Source organism: Callospermophilus lateralis, chromosome 7, assembly GCF_048772815.1.
Source record: "Callospermophilus lateralis isolate mCalLat2 chromosome 7, mCalLat2.hap1, whole genome shotgun sequence".
Classification (NCBI taxonomy): domain Eukaryota; kingdom Metazoa; phylum Chordata; class Mammalia; order Rodentia; family Sciuridae; genus Callospermophilus; species Callospermophilus lateralis.
The window spans coordinates 16193008-16209234 of record NC_135311.1 but is presented as its reverse complement, the minus strand read 5'-3'; the positions used below and the strand labels follow the sequence as shown (position 1 = coordinate 16209234).

At 32.9% G+C, this 16227-nt stretch overlaps 1 pseudogene; it reads left to right on the top strand.

Annotated features, from left to right (window-relative positions):
• The first annotated feature begins 12995 nt into the window (after positions 1–12995).
• On the top strand, positions 12996–13597 carry LOC143404068 (poly(rC)-binding protein 2 pseudogene; annotated as a pseudogene).
• Positions 13598–16227: the final 2630 nt, after the last annotated feature.

The window sequence follows — 16227 nt, the reverse complement described above, 5'->3', positions numbered from 1 at the left end:
GTAAAAGTATATAAAACTTGATTGAAAATTGGCACATGGTTCAAGTTTACTCTAATTTCACCTAATGTTTTCCTAAAGTGACAAATTATGATAATTTCTATTTAATCAAAACATATAGATATAAAAATAAAAACAATATCACTGATGTGAGAAAAACTAATGAAAATGCTGCAGCTATCTAAAGAGTGAAAGTCAAAAAAGACACAAGAATTAGAGTAATGTAACCCACAAAATTCTGAATAATTGTATTACAACAGAAATCTTTCTTTTAATTATTTTGTAGTTATAGGTGGACAGAATGCATTTATTTTATCTGTTTATTTTTATGTAGTGCTAAGGATCAAACACAGTACCTCACATGTGTGATGCAACTGCTGCCACTAAACTACAGTCTAAGCCCTGAAAATTCTTTAAACCACATTGATCAGCTATACTTACATAACCACTAGGAGCAGGCATTATGAATTACTGCTATTCATTACATAGCAGAATAAATTCACAGAATGTCCAGTATAAGCATTCATATAAAGCTCTGATGAGAAAATTTTGAATGAATAAATATTTAAATTATATTTAAAAAACTCTTCTATAATATTAATGTATTATGGTTTTACTTAGAGGTATTCAGAAATTAGCAGATTTTCAAGGGAGCCCCCAAATTCAAATAAGTGCCAGGTTATGCATATCCTCACAGGCATTGTGGAATATTTTGTAGGGATTCTTACTGTGGAAATATACAGAGAATCATTCCTCTGGTGAGAAAATTCCTAGGCCAGGGGTAACAGGCACTCTGTTTCCAACCCTTAGAATGCCCTGGAATTTTCCCTAGGAACTAGTAATGTAATTAAATGCATGTTCAATGTCAAGCTGCTATGCCAATGCTCTGCTCAAAAAGGCTCTGCACTAGAGTCTTATCAGCCTCAAACATGATCTCTGGAAGACAGCTCCTGAGAATAAAGAAACTCTCTTTTTGTTTTACAAACACAATGTTTCAATGAGCATGAAACTCTCTATATACAGGTAAGTTTATACAATGGAATTTCTTGAGAGCTATACAAAACTCCTAAATTTGCACATTGTAACTTAGTATATAACTGAGGAATAAAGTGCATAATGTTGCTAAATTTCTAACCTGCCTAGTAATAAAATGACAATATGTAGTCATGATGCTAATGACCTAAATTAACCTATTGATATAAATAAAGCTTGGCAGCTTGGCCTCTTTGCCATTATGCCACCTTTCCTGCCTCTTGTCTATGTGTCTTCTTTTTTTTTTTTTTTTTTTTTTTTTTACTGTCCTACAATACTTTGTTAATTTGAGTGTAGGGAGATCACTGGAGGACAAGAAGGAGCTTAAATAATTGAGTGCATGGTAAATATAGAGCATGGAATGCTCTTTATTGATTGCAATAGAAACAAACCTAGGCTTGAAAAAACTAATTTCTGTTGGATTTTAGCTTATCAATTAACATTTTAAAATGTGAATTCCTCTTTGACACTTGGACCTTTTGTCTGTACTCTTTGCTTCATTGATTTCTACCCACTTTGATATGTCTACTGTCAGTTTTCTCTTCAAATCCTAAAGTTATTTCTTTGGGGACAGAAAGGTGACCAAGGATTACTTGCAGAAAGCAAAAATTTTTGATGGAAAATGAAATGTGTCACAATTTGTTATTTTCTTGGTAACTACAGAAGTCTTCTTAATGTTGTCCTCATTAGGAAAAAAGAAAAAGAAAATACCCCATAAGATTCTACACAATTATTTCCCATTTTTTTCCAGACAAAAACACTAAAATAATTTGAAACCATTTTCATTCTCTACATTGTGACCACTAACTACCTAGAAAAGATAAATTAAACATAGAAAGAAAAACCTTCAACATTTTCTTTTCTACATAAACAAATGCCAATCTTTGTCCTAAAAATAAGAATCTAAAACTTTTTTTCATGCAGAATAGAAATTGCAATAAGACACTCTACAAAGTTTTAAAAAAATAATCCTTGGTTTTGAATTAGAAATTCTGACTTAAATTTAGGCTCACCAATAAAGAGTAGGTTTCTACAGATCTCTAACATCACATCTCCATATAAAGTCTGCTGAGAAGGGTTCAGGCATTTCCATTCCTCTTCAGAAAAATCAATGATCACATCACTTAATGTCAATGGTTCCTGAAATAAAAATGAGTAAATGCATATCACATAAACTATATGATTAGTGATATAGTATTTATTTCATAAAAAATGTACTGAGAGTTAAAAAGAAGTGTCTTTCACATATAGTAGTGACCTCATCCATTCAGTAAGATACTTTTTTTGTGGTGCTGAGGATTGAACCCAGGGCCTTGTGTATGCAAGGCAAGCACTCTACCAACTAAGTGATATCCCCAGCCCTAATAATTAGTTACAAGCAGCAAAATTGGTGGATAAAGTTGGTATAATGGAACCCAGGGAGCAGCATATGTGAAGTAAAACACTGAGGCAAAAAGTGGAAAAAATCCAACATAATCCCAAAGGATGAATAATAGTAGCAATTAGTTATTAAATATTCAAAAGAAGCACAAACAAACAAAGCAATGATACTTGAGACATGCATAGCAAAATTATAAGTAATAATTTTACTCATACAACAGTGGTCACCTCAGTGACCATATGAGATCACTAAAGACACACGAAAACATCCAACAGTCCACATATTTATTTGAATGGTCAAAGTTGTCTATCTTCTCATATTTACACATACCATAAAACAAGTACTGTATTTAAAAAATTATTTTTACTTCTTCAGACCTCAACATCACAACTCACTTCTAAAACAATAGAATAAAAATTTTAACTTTCAAACTATTACAAAACATTTAGGTCCTTGGGTCAACTTGAATTACATGGCAAAAAGTTATAAACAAATTAAAAAGCAAATTAAGTGAATAGACTGTTAATCTCCCGTTTATAAGGAAACTGACACATCAGTTGAACATTCCCAGATTTGGATAACCACTCTCACTTGAAACTGTATCCTCACCTGGCTCATTTCAAAGTAGGAAGTGAGAGAATACCAAGCAGTTAACAAAAAAATTCTGAAAGGTTCTGGCACCCTAAATGCCTTCCTGACAGCATAAAAATACTACTTTTTCCAGGGTCTCAATTATCACTAGTGAATAAACACATACGTGAAGTTAGTTTAAGGTTCTGATCTGTGATGTCTTTTTTCTGTATTATTATTATTATTATTATTATTTAGATATTTAACCCAAGGGCACTCTACCCCAGAAAGGCATTTCTAGAAGTTTCAATTTTTTTTTTTTTTTTAATTTTGATAATTGGGCTCACAAAATTGCTTAGGGCTTCTAAATTACTGAGACTGGACTCAAACTTACTTTCTTTCTACCTCATTTTTCCACAAAACTGTGATGTCAGGTGTGTGCCACCACTCCTGACTCTGCAACCCCTTTTGATACCAAATACTCAAATTTTCACAACAACTATTGTTTCAACAACCAGTAGTCCAATAATTCATTTATGATACCATTTAGTACAGATCCCACAAGGTTAAGGTTCACTCCTTTCAAATATTACTAACTGAGGTACCAGTTTCAAGCCCCAGAATAGAAAAAACATTTATATTTATAATTCATTTTCTATAATTCAACATCTCAATATCTACATGCTCAAGTTACTTATTCTGATAAAAAAAAGAACACACTTATGGATACCAGGTTCTTATAAATTATATAAATCAGGAAGTTGACAATGGAAAACTTGCATAGAACATAAAAAATGTCAGAGAAAAATTGGACACTATATAGGCCATTTTAGGAAATAACTTGTTGAAGATATTACCTCCAATTTTTCTGTTCTGCTACAGCAGTGAAGAGCCCCCTTCCCATTATGATTTAGAAGATCCTCACTATTTTAAATATGCTGATTCAGTTACTCATTCTGCATATTTCCATTTTTTTTCATCAAAAATATTTAATTGAACACTTTTACATTCAGGGGTAAGAACAAAATATTTGTAAAAGAAAAAAATAAAAATGAAGCTTAAGTTTCTTCTCTATGTGAAATCCTTAGAATATTGAGCCATCGCATCTCAGCCCAAACCAACATATATTCAATTTTCTTAAAACTCTTAAAATACTTATTCATTGGCTTCAGGGTAAGGGATCCTTCATTTGGAATTTTGATATAATTATTTTTTTGGTACAGGAGCATTCTACAACTGAGATATATCCTATGCCTTTTAATTTATTTTTCCCTTTGAGATAGTGTCTCACTAAGTTACTACACAAATCTTGAACTTTGACCTTTCTCCCTCAACTTCCAGGTAGTTGTTATTACTGGCATGTCCTAATGTTCCCAGAAAGACATAAATGTTCTAAACTCCTTTGGTCCATCTGCTTTTCACCTTCTTTTTTTTTTCTAAGAACAAGCCCTTGACAGCCTAAGATTTTAGATGCATCCATATCTTATATTTGATAAATTTAAAGTATTGTAATATAGATTTAGAAAAAAAAGCTGCTTATTACCTATCTCTAAATTTTTCCAATCTGATATTCTAGAAATAGCTCCACAGCAATGAAAACTACAGCCACAAATAGAATTAAGATCTAATTTAACCTTCAATAATGTTCTGTTGCAGGCTCAAAAATTGACCTTAGTTTGAATACAATTTTATTCTAAAATTTTCCTCTATCTTTTCTCTTTGGAAACATTTTTTTAATCTTTCAAATATTAGTGATAAATTACATTTCATAGGTAATGAAATGTTAAACAAAATGAGACATTCTTCATCCGCCATTCCATTTACTTAAATATTTGGTTACCACCCCAAACTTGAGGTACTACATTGTGTCTTTCAATTAACATATAGTGAGTTTTTCTTTGAAGACTTCTGAACAAACACACTAGGAATTTTTTTTTTTTTTTTCGGAATTCTTGGTACAGTTTGTTTTCCTTTCAAATTCTGGCAGCTTATAATCATTTTTCCCGAGATGAGTAGGAAAGGGAGGACAAAAATAATATTTGCCTTTCTTTTAAGATACAGAAGCACCTAAATATATCAAATATATTAATATTTGAACAATTTAGATGAAATCTATAAAGAATATTCCTGTAATGTCTAGAGTATCCAGCTAGTCCAACAAGGTGCACCATTCCCTGATTGCAGGCTGCTCTGTAGGGAGGGAGGGTTACACACAAGTTGGTATTCTGTAGGTAATTCAACAAACATGGAAGCTGTGGGCACCTTGGGTCAGATACATGTAATTTTTACACCATGACCACTCAAAGACATGGCAGATACTGAAGACACATCACACTCTAAAGTTTCTTAAGGGGGCCTTAAACTTGCTGTCTATTCTTATAAAAGACAAATAAACAAAAGGTTCAAAGATTTGTTTCTAATTTTGATACCAAGGATTAACTCAGGACTGCCTACACACTTAGCATCATTTCCCTCCCTTTTATATTTTTTATTTTTAATATATTGATCCTCTTTTTTCATCCTACTAAAATGCTGAGATTATGAACATGCATCTTCACACCTGGCATTAGGTACAAATACTTTTTCAAAGAGTTTCCTGTTATAACCACATGTTCCTCTCATGTGAAAGTACAACCACCCAAATGCACACGCACACTCACTTTTTAAAATTCCATCCAAACCTAAGAGGAAAAGCTGATTTGAAACCCTGTGTTATTTGAAATGTTCCAGGGAACCATACTTCATATTATAGTAAATTAGCTGAGAAAAGATGAAACTTCAGAAAATCATGCTTACCACACATTAGGAAAATGTAATTAAAAATGGGTGCCACCTAGTAAGGAAAGAGAAAATGAAAACACCTTGGACCATAGCTCCTCCCAAATATTAATTATTTACATGAATCAAAATTCTCATGTCCTGGTTCTGTCTTTAATATCCACTCTGAAGGGGTGTAGGCAAGAAAGTACAGAGTTGGTTTCAGGCCAGGCAGAGGTCACCAATCTGGCATAGGACAAAAAGTAAAATACTGTCAACCCCATTCTTAGGGCCAGAGGGGCAGTATATTGAGCCTTATCAAATTTAAGCCAGGGTTAAAAGATTACAAAGGTGACCTCAGGAAACCCAGGTTCTCATAATTAGTTCTGACTAGTTTTACTCTGCCCCTTTCTTCTGTTCCATAACGCCCAATCCTGCAGACATATCATTTTTAAAAATAATCTAGATCCTGAATGTTAGAGGAAAAGTGCCTGTGACAGAGTCACCCAGACATCACAAAACCTGGAGATGAATCAAGAGATTTGCCTGAGACAGAGATGAATTGTCTCCCAGATTTTGAAGCCTACCCTCTATTCTTTGGTTGTTGCTCTGATTCAATAATTATCACCCAAATCACTTCTGATTAAATAATTTTTACCTGAATATAAAAAAATACCAAGCTCAGACCCTTCTGCCTCTGAGTGGAAGGTGAAATAATTTCAACTCAGGCTATAGGACCCCAAAATAACAAAATATTAGTTTTATTCCTTCTCAGCAGAGCTTTCTATGTGCAAGAAGACTTGGGACATAAGTATTTAATGTTTAATATAATGTTACATCAATTATCAGTGACAATAATGCCAATGACATATTAAAAATGCAAATAATATAATGAGAATTACTTTACATTTTTGGGTTTCATAACCTTCATACTCTGGCTAAATGAGGTTTGTTTGTTTGGTTCCAGGGATAGACTCCAGTGATGCATCACTGAGAAATGTCTCCAGTTGTTTTCAATATATATATATATTTTTCCAGAATCTCACTAAGTCTTTGAGGCTGGCCCTAAGATTGTGATTTACTTTCTTTACTTTCCTGAGACACCAGCATTGTAGGTATGCAACAACACACTGAGCTCATGTTCAGAAATTTTGATGCAGCTAGATTTTAGAAAAAGTAGTCAATCTTCTATAGCATCATAGTTAAAAGAAATAAAATGATAAATATATGTGTAACTGAACTTTTAGAGGTCACAAGTAAAACAAATAAAATAATTATAATAATTTATAAATAAATTCTTATAATTCATAAGTTATCACAAAATTGGTACTTTATAATAATTTAAGTTATAAAATAATTAAAATTTTTATTACATAATAAAATTATGACTATATTTTCTAAGAAAACTATTATATTTTTAACACAAAATATCCATAATTTTATCATTCTAATATATAAACAATGAAATTTGTTAGCTAACTACATGTATTTTTCATTCAACTTTCAATTCTCACACTTCTTTTCACTTCTAATACTTCTCAATGTAGATCAGCCACATTCCAAAAATTCATTAGCCACATGTGGCAAATGGATGCCACATCACAAGTGTATATCTGAGTGCTGTGGTTTCCTGGACTGCAGAAAATTGAATAACTGAAACCTTCCTTTCTTATTAGAGCTGAAAAACATGTCTTTCTTAATAATATTTCTTCTTTAAACCAAATAAGAAAGAAATGGTATTTTTAGACCCAGGAGTGTGCTATAAGATGAGAGTTGTCTAAGGCAGGCCATTCTTCTAAAGTGATAATTGTTAAGGTCAGTAGCCTTTTCATATATTAGACAGCAAACAAAGGATGATGCAAATCCGGGGGAAGTGTCCTCATGTCTTCATGTCAGTCTACACCTTGAGACTAAAATTTAGTTGTAGACAAAAAGATTAAAACTTTTTTATTTTGCCATTGGGCCTTCATCCTAGTGATCCAGCTATGGTTGTCTGGTGTGGAGTATGCTGTGAGTTAAAGTACTAATAACATTTTCATGTCTACATGCATTTTGGCATTACCAAAATCATTTTATAGAACTTTCAATGTTAAATCAAGTAAAAAAAATTCAGTGCTTTTTCCATGCCTAAATCTATGCAGTTATCTTGAAATTAGTATGTTTTGAATTCTGGCTTCCTGTTTCTATTAAATGTATTTAAGCTATCAAGTATTACCAATTTGTGAAGTATTACAAACTACCAGCAAACTTACTAATTCATGATTCAAATGAACAGTTTTTGAGTAAGACAAATTTAGACTGGGTTTATCTGGGCTATTCTGATTTCAGCAGAAATTTTTACAAGCATATGCTCTGCTATTTGACATGGTTACCCTGTCCTGGAAGAGAGATGGCTGTCCACTCTAGTCTTTTCATTCTCATCCACATGGACTCTTCTCCTTCATAAGCCTAATGAGCTTCTTCTTCTTAAGATGGTGGGATTTACAAAGATAAAAATGGGAAGACATCAAGACACTCTATATCTAAGAACAATACCAGAACATTTCCATATTTTCTCTCTTCTACTGGATGTAATATAATAGCCAATTTTTTAATTCACATATTGATAAAGACATATTATCTCTTGATAAAAACAGCTATAAAAGAGTATTGCCAATTTGCTGGGATACAGGGAAGGATATGGAACTGGAGATATTTTTGCATTTTATACTTTTTTATCTTTTCTTTCAGAGAATATTTGTATATCTATTCTAAATTTGTAAATTTTTACCATACCACAGATACTAAGAGGCTAGTCAGGTTTTGAACTCAGAATCACAACTGCCTGCCTCAAAAACTCAAAGATTTTCTTAGGTCACCATAATCATGCAACTTTTCTAGGGCTCTTGATATAGGTAAATTGGTAGAATGCTTGCCTTGAATGCAAAAGATCCTAGGTTGAATCCCCAGCACCCCCCCAAAAAATTATAAAACTTTTCTAGGAACTTAGTAACTAAAAAATTATACTTCTGCTGTAGAAGCATAATTCTTTTCAGCTTCATATCCTTTACTACCTTTTACTATTCAAACACTTTCAAGAACACTCAAGTTTTTTTTTTTTTTTTAAATAGGGAATAATTTGGGTAAATCAAATGGAATATGTTTTGAAAATAAAGCTAATGGAATCATTTTTATTTCTCATCAGGAGATAATAGTAAAAAATGTGCATAACACACAATATACAGGCAACTTAGTTTGTTCCTTTTCTTTGGTTTTCATAGTCTACTTATGATTTTTAACCTACACTAAACCTAGACATTTTTTTCATGAAACAGTCTCTTGATATGAAAGTAAGAGAAAAAGACAGATTTGCTGAAAAAGAATATTTTTTCCACCAGAAGTTTGACTAAATACCTGAAGATATAAGAAAATAATCCTTTTATTTTTTTCAACATAGCAAATCTTTTTTCTATAAACCCCAGATGAAAGGCTGAAGTGGACAAATCCACAAAACACACAAGGAAACCACACAGAGCTAATGCATTTTCAACTGGGAACCAGTGACGAGCCCCTCTCATTGTATGTTTGTTTTTGGTGAGGTCATATGTCCATTTCTTGAATGTCATAGAAATATATTATATATTTTTAACAAATAGAGTGATAAAAAAAACCTTCATTGCTTTTAATCACAGAATATTTACATCATCCCCCCCCAAAAAAAAAAATTCTCCTTCACATGTAACATTTTATTCCCAGAAGGATGTTAGTGTAATGGATTATAGAACTACATTTTTATTTTGCCTGACATCATGCAATATAATTCAAATACAGCTGCTGAACTATACAGTATCTGTGAGAGTCAATAAGCATGTGTGCATCAGTAATGTGTTCCTTTGTATTGATGACTGCTTTTATATTTTATGGATTCACTACAAATTGTTAATGTTAACATTCAAGAACATTTGAGTTATTTCTTATTTTGGATCATTAGGACTAGTGAGGCCATCAATAATTTTGAACAAATAATTATTAAACTCAGCTTTTTCTTTCCTAGTATTTCAAGTAATTCAATGACACTATATATTATTTTTTTCTGGTTGCTATGAAAATTATCATTTCCATCTTATCATTTCAATTTGATTAGTGTCAATATTATATGAGTTTACTAAATACAAAATAAAAATCTTACCACAGACTGTTTATTTTCTTGTACTCTTTGTGCATCTACTATAAATATTTATGTACACATTATACATCCCCAAAATACACTGTATAATTTTTTGTATGAAATAATTATAGATTATTATAAAACAAAGAGAAACAAGTATCAATCATAAGATTGCTAATACATGCTACCCATGATGATACACACCTAAAATAATTCCAGTGACTTGGGACGATGAGGCAGCAGGATAACAAGTACAAATATTGCCTATTTTACTTAGCAAGGCTCTAAGTCACTCAGCAAAACACTGTCTCTAAGAAAAATACAAAAAGAGCAAGGGAACTCAGGATGTGGCTCAGTGCTTAAGTGTACCTAGGTTCAATAAGTGGTACCCTCCCCCCCAAGAAAAAAGATTTGTAATATATTATAAAACAGGCAGTGTGGTAAAATGTTGACAATAATGTAACAAATACAGAATTTAATAGATAATAAGAAGAAATTTTGAAATGTTATGAGTCACATTTTGGCTACAATATTAGTAGATATGTAGGTTTTGGTAAATTTTCTTTTCTATGTGCCACATATTTCTAAGTATAAATTTTCAATGTCATGATTTATAGGCTGAGATACCATTTAAACAACATGATACATTATTCTTTAATTGATTATTTTATGTTCTACAAGATACTTTGCTCTCAGATTTTTAGAATTTCAGGAAAGTGAATTCAAGAATGGTTTCAAAGTCACTGAACACTACACAATAAAAAGTATAGAGAACCTTTAATATCCCTGATGAAAACTCGAAGACACATTAAAGATGAGAAAACAATTTTATGTGAACATTTTGAATTTAAGTCTTCACTTTCAAATTTTTACCTACACAATGACAGTATACTTTAGATAACATTCAGTCAGAAATTCACCACATTATACATCAGAAGTCCAAGTGCATAAGCTTTGTTGACTTTTCTATTTCATCTATTTTTTTCTATTTTTATACCCTTCGTTTTTTGGTGACCTTGAAAGTATCTACTTTTTAAGCTCTGTTATTACACATTTGGGGAGAGAACAAAATCAAAATAGCCAAGGAAGCTACCTTGTATATACCTTATTTTCACCATTTTAAAAACACTTGGTGAGAATCTCAAAAACCTACAATTTAGAAACTAACGAACAAACAAACAACAACAACAACAAAAAAAAAACAAGACCACCAAACAGACAGAAGTACATTCATGAAAGAAACATGAAAGCAATAAATTCTCTGTTCTCAATTAAGTAGATTACAGAAGCAATAAAGAATTCCTCCAATCTTTAAAAATAAAAACAGATATTTTCAGGAAGTTGGTCAGAATCAGCCCTCCACTTTTGAACACTGCAAAAAATAAAATATATTCAAAAGTATTTTAGAACAAAATATTTTATAAAGAATAAATAATGAGAAGTTATATAAAAGATAGAATACTTCCTAAAGTCACATCTACAGTAAGCAGCATTTAAGAAAAAAAATTAAAATGCTGTCAAATTTGAAGAGTTTGCCTTACCAAGCTGTTTCTGTTTCTGAAAATATGTTAGGCAGCTTTCAATTTTAATTTGCAAATATATGCACAACCTGGAAAAACAGTATTTATATTTGATACCTACCACTTCAGCATGATTCAGTTTGGTCACAACATCAATTAAACTTGCAAAAAATCTCTAGATTCCCATTGCTGCTAAACGAAATAATAAAATATAACAGCTTAAAATAGTAAAATCTCATTCTTTTATAGTTATGGATATTTTTATTATCATGACAGAAAATTAATATCAAAGTATTAGCAAAGCCACACTCTTTTCAGAAACTCTGGAAGAGAATCCTTCTAGCTTCTAGTGGCTATTGGTACTTTTTCTGAGGTTACAAATGTTTCCCTTTTTCTTGTAGTGATACAGCCTTCAAGAGAGACAAACAATCATATATATATATATATATATATATATATATATATAGAGAGAGAGAGAGAGAGAGAGAGAGAGAGAGAGGAGCATGGTGCTGTCATAACAAGCTACAACATTCAAGCATCATAGAATCTGAGAACTATAGCAACATAGAAGGTAGATACTCCATTGAGCTTATCTTATTCATGCTCAGAGTATTTAAAATTTCATGCACAGTGGATGAAGAAAGAGAAGGGACACAGAGCCAGGAGAATGTAGCAAGACAGGTTAATTATGCACAAAAAGTGAGTGTGATGGATAAAAATGAGACATCATACACTGTCTTCCTATGCAGATCAGAGGACAGAGCCTTGTTCACAGTGGAGGTCTTGGAACCTCATAGTTTTTCTTGGAACTCTGGAAACTCTGTCAATCCCTCGGAGCTTTGGATTATTCCAACTAATACTCTATTCATACTTTCTGCCTGTCCTTCATCATCCTCTCACAATAAATGTGCACGGTACTTATTTGAATACTGGAAAAGGAGAAACTACATCAGTGATCTCTGTTACTCAATTTTTAAGAACCTTTCCTGTATATTTCCATGGATTTATGTATCTGGAGATGAATTTTTAATATTTTAGAATGAGGAACACTCAGTGATCAAAGCTAAAATATAAAGTGGGAGAAAATACTTGCAAAGTACATATGTAGCAAAAATTTGATATGACAGAATGAAAGTGGTTTATATTTGTGAGGAAAAGAAGGCATACCAAAAGAGTATGTTACAGTCAAAATATTTCTAAATTCACTTAATAAAAGAGAAAATATTCAATAATCACAGGAATACTGAGACAGGTTAACAAAAAAGGAAATTCACTATTGCATACCAACCAGGAATGAAAACATTAACTAAAAAGGAAAAAAAAAACAAACAAAAAAAACTGAAGTTAAAAACATTGGAATTGGCCCAGACCAGCAGAGGCAGCAGCCAGAGCACCCTCTCCCAACACCCCGCCTGCCCTCTGCCTGCCTCCACCTGCCCTGGGTTTCTTTCCCCCTTCCTTCTCCTCCTCCTCTTCCTCCATCCACCTGTGAGGTGGGGGGGAGTTGCCTTCCCTCCATTCCCTATTGTTCAGCCCCCCAGCCCTTCCCCTTCCTGCCTGCTCCCCTTTTCCCCTCAGTCCTCTGGCACCTGCAGTTTTTGGCTTTCACCCCCACCAGTGTCCAAAGACTTCACCACTCAAAGTCCAGCTCCCATAACACTGCTCAACATGGACACCAGTGTGATTGAAGCTGGATTAAATGTCACTCTCACCATTTGGCTACTTATGCATGGAAAGGAAGTTGGCAGTATCATGGGAAAGAAAGGCGAATTGGTTAAGAAGATGTGTGAGGAGAGTGGTGCACATATCAATATCTCAGAAGGGAATTGTCCTGAGAGAATTATCACTTTGGCTGGACCCACTAATGCCATCTTCAAAGCCATTGTTATGATCATTGACAAACTGGAAGAGGACATCAGCAGCTCTATGACCAATTTTACAGCTGCCAGTAGACCCCTGGTCACTCTGAGGCTGGTGGTCCCTGCTAGTCAGTGTGGCTCTCTCATTGGAAATGGTGATTTCAAGATTAAGGAAATATGAGAGAGTACAGGGGCTCAAGTCCAGGTGGCAGGGGATATGCTCCCCAGTTCAACTGAGTGAGCCATCACTATTGCTGGCATTCCACAATCCATCATTGAGGGTGTCAAACAGATCTGTGTGGTCATGTTGGAGAGCATAAGGAATGTGGCATAGTTGGGAATCAAGGATCTGAATGTGGACATAATGGAAGAAAAGGCAAAGTGGAATAAGTAGAAGAAAAAGTGGTGAAGAAGTAAAAGAATAGATCTGAGGAGGAAGAAGAAACTGCTAACTGTGCATTAGATGAGAAAAATATTGATCACAAGTGGGAGAAGACAGGAAATATTGTGGCAGCATAATACTTACCACAGTGGCCTCATATTAGGCAATTCCTAAAAACCAGAACTTAATAGTATAATCAAACAAGGATGCCACACACCTGGCTTCCTGCTCTTAGAGCTCTATCAGAGATGTCACACTCTTTTTCTTTCAAGACTTCTAATTTCTTCCTCTCCAGGCACTGCTCATCCAACTTAAATCTGCTATTGCTCCACTTCTAAACCTGTTCCATCTGAGCTCCCTCAGATTGTCTCCAGTAGCTCACACCTAATCTTTTTTTTTTTCTTTAACCCATCCCACCACTCCTTATACTCTGGTAGCCTCCCATAACTGAACTTTTAATGCTCCATTACTGAAATTTTGAGCTACCCCTCTGTTTTCTGACTCCTGGATCACCCTCTGATTTGCTCCAGCAACAAAGCATCAAGCATAATTGGTGTAAGATTTTGTTTCCTACACAATGAGCTACATACTTCACTCATTTTTTTGTATAATTAAATAAATAAATTATCCCACTCTTTTTAGAATAGTTTAAAAGAACTAGTTGGAAAAAAATAGTTGAAGTTACCACTAGGGTGGCTGGAGGGTATAGTTAAAGCAAGAGGACATGAAGCTGTTCTCTGTAGCATCATTAATGTTCTATTTCTTAATAGAAATAGTAGCTACATAGTATGTTCCTCTTGTAATAATTCAGGATCTTTAGAATTTTGATGCTGACCAAGTATTTGCATTGTTAAATACCATCAAGTTAATTTCTTCAAAGGTGGTGGGGAAGAGCTTAAGGGAGAGACTAAAAAATCAGGGTACTAGAAATTATACTATTAAATGATTAATTCAAAATAAAACTAAGAATTCATTAGCTAAATATCTGTCTCAATATTTTGAGAAAGACAATTTTTATAGGTATAGACTAGAGGGAAAATACTAACAAAGGAGTAATATTTAAACATATTAACAGTGAATATAGCATAGAAAATGTCAGTATTTCTAAATGTTGCATTGAGAACACAACTAAAATTAAAAGAGCTCTGGTAAATTTCACAAGTAAAATTTTTATATTATTAATATATTATATACTTGTAAAATGTATGGTATGTATAATGATGCCTCATTTAATGATGTGTATACATTCTGAAAAATACACCAAAAGGTGATTCTGTTATTTTGCTAATGATACAGGGTACTTACATAATTCTACATGGTATAGACTACCACATACCTATGTTATAATTTAGCCATTAGAGTACATAAAGTTCATTATTAATAAAAATATTGTGCCACATATGATTATAGGACTAACATTGCAGAAATCAATATAGATATCATAATGAGGTGAATTATTAGTCCTGTGAAACTAAAGACAGAATACTTAAAAAGACTCTGGTCATTTAGACAATGATAAAACAGAGAAACTGACCTATCATAAAGGAGAAAAAATGACAACTTTTCCAAAGAAAGCTGCTAAAACAATGGAGTATCTGCATAACAAAAAAGTCCCATTGTATTATTTCCTGGTATGACTTCATAGATCATTCACTTGTAAAAAATACTGTAATATGAAAGAAAAACATAAGATATGCCAGACTTTTTATAAGAGATTTATTTAGTGTATATACTGGTTGGTGACTGTAATGCCAGCTACTTGAAAGAAAAAGGAAGAAATATTGCAAAATTAAGATCAGCTTAAGCATCTAGTGACAAGCCTACTCAAAATAAACTTTAACAATGACTGTGAATGTGTCTGATAGTATGCCACACATTTCCTTAATCATTCAGAATAATAAAATAATAATAATTTAAGAGAGAGAAATATGGTTGTTTATTTTCAAAGTTAAATGATACCTTTATAACAAAACAGAAAAAAATACTTAAATTCAATTTATATTTATAATATAATACCATTAAAGGGTACAAACTGAAGTAACAAATTGGGAAAAAAACTAATTGTCTCACATATGACAAAATGTATGCCTCACATATGATAAAGGAGTAACAGAAGATAGGGAAAGAGGATCCCAAGTTTAAAGCTAGGTTAGCAACTCATCCAGGCTTATAAGCAAATTAGAGACTCTGTTTCAATCATAAAAAATAAAAAGATCAGGGGATGTTGCACAGTAGTTAAGAATCCCTGATTTCAAAACTAGGTACCAAACAAAAAAAAAAGTAAATAAAAATAAAAAGAATGTCAAAAACACAGACTCCAAAAAAGAGAAAGTAAGAGCTATGAATGGTGGCAGATTTCTATACTCCCAGCAGCTCAGGATACTTAAGAAAAAAAAATTCTGAATTCAAACCCAGTCTTAGCAATTTAGCGAGGCCCTAAGCAATTAAGTGAGACCATATATCAAAACATAATATTAAAATAAAAGATGTAGAATGTTGTTCAGTGGTTAAGTCCCTCTGGATTTGATCTCTGGTGTTGAGAGCCACAGCCAAAGGGGCCCCACCAAACTTCCAGCTGCCAG